The following is a 1,865-nucleotide window of genomic DNA, read 5'->3' as shown; positions in this document are numbered from 1 at the left end:
AAGATTCGAGGAGGGGAGACAGAGGAGAAATAAGCTTAGGTCTAGTCACAAAGGGCCCTGGGTGTCTAACAAGGACCTTAGTATTTATCCTGCAGTCAGAGAGGAAATTACTGAAGACTTTTTAAGCAGGGAAAAGACTAAACAGATTTGTATTTTTAAAAGTTTCTCTTAATATTCCACAAATTATGAGTCATAATTTATAATCTATTTTTGAATTTTTATTTTGACTCAAAAATAATTCTCTACTTAGAATAAGCAGGGAGAAGGAATTTGTGGGTTTATATGTGTGTCAATGTGTGTAGCTCTAAGCAGAAGTTGTCATTATAAACATGGTTTCTAGATAAAAATTACTTTGGGTAGAGCTAAGCTTTTCTGATTATCAACAGAAAATCAATCACAAATATTTTTTTTAAAGTTCAATTCCTATGTAAAAACCAAAAAATACAGGGTACAAGCATCAAGTGTTTGTTTTGAAAGAGTGGGTGCATGAGTTTATGATATTTGAATTGTTGGGTTAGGTTTTAGACAATTTTTTCACAGGTGCAAGCATCTTATTTTCTGGAATTCTGTAAGAATATGACTTCTCTCACCAGGACACTAAATTATTAAATTACTAAATATTTTTAGTGTAGCAGGTAAGCTTCTAGCTGTTAAAAAGCACTCTCTGATATGAGATACCATGCTTGAAAACTCTACCATCTCTTTCAATCAGAATTCAAAAAAACCTCATCAAATAGACTAGAGTATTTAATATATTCTGTTTCTACAAATGGTTAATCTTTTCAGCATCTTTGATGAGATGAATTGATGTGATTTTATCCATGGTAATAGAAAATACTGCAAGAAGATGTTAACAATTATCACATTCAAGTAAGAAATAGGATGCATGTGATTATTTTATCTGTTCACATTTCGTAGAAATTCTAGATTAGCTAGAGAAAAAGATTAGCCAAGAGGAAACTGTGAAATTATTTAATTCAAAAGGGTTTAAAACTTATCTATAATGGTGTGATGGGGGTTGGGATGTGTTATTTGAAGAGACTGAAATCCGATGGGGGGAAAATAGGCTCAAAAATGACACGAGCACTAAAAGAAATTCACTCATATTGACATGTTATTATGTCTGAGATTCATATTTCTACTTCCTGACACATTACGCTAAATTTGAGCTAATATATCATTACAACTGTTGTTTTTGTTTGGTAAAGTGAATTATAATAGCATGTAAAAATAGGGATTAATGGTGTACTAGAAATGAACATGATTGTATCATAATTCACTTTTTCATACTGGTTTCTGTTGTTGAAGAGAGAAAACATATTGAGTAAAAGATCCTAGCCATTCGTGCTCTTTTAAGAGGCAACTTTTTAAAATCTATACCCAATAATATTTTAGATAGTGTTCAAATTAATCTTTCTATATTGTTTAAAATATTAATAAACACCAAAATATTATATTTGTATAGACAGGGCATCCAACATGACAGTAATCATTTTGAGTCTGCTTATACATTTTGCTCTTAGTGATATAATATTAATAGTGTTGTCTATTATATTTTAGTGAGCAGTGGTGTAAACTGAGAAGTCTCATAATGGCTACATGTGATGTTAAATAGATCTTCTCAATCAGAGTCTACAACACACATGTATGGGTTCCAGATGTGACAAATTATTGATCCTTTTAGCTCTTGTGCCCAAGGAGGGTTTGGGAGAGCTGAATCCTCAGTGTGATGAGCAAACAACACCTTTCTTTACCCAAAGTGACTGAGCAAATGCTATCACTGTCTCTGCATGCCACCATGTTCCTATGTTTGAGAAGCACTGGAAGAACACTTATGGTGAACATGAGAAAAGCTCAGATGAGAA

Source organism: Microcebus murinus, chromosome 10, assembly GCF_040939455.1.
Source record: "Microcebus murinus isolate Inina chromosome 10, M.murinus_Inina_mat1.0, whole genome shotgun sequence".
Classification (NCBI taxonomy): domain Eukaryota; kingdom Metazoa; phylum Chordata; class Mammalia; order Primates; family Cheirogaleidae; genus Microcebus; species Microcebus murinus.
Note: the sequence above shows the minus strand (reverse complement) of the source record.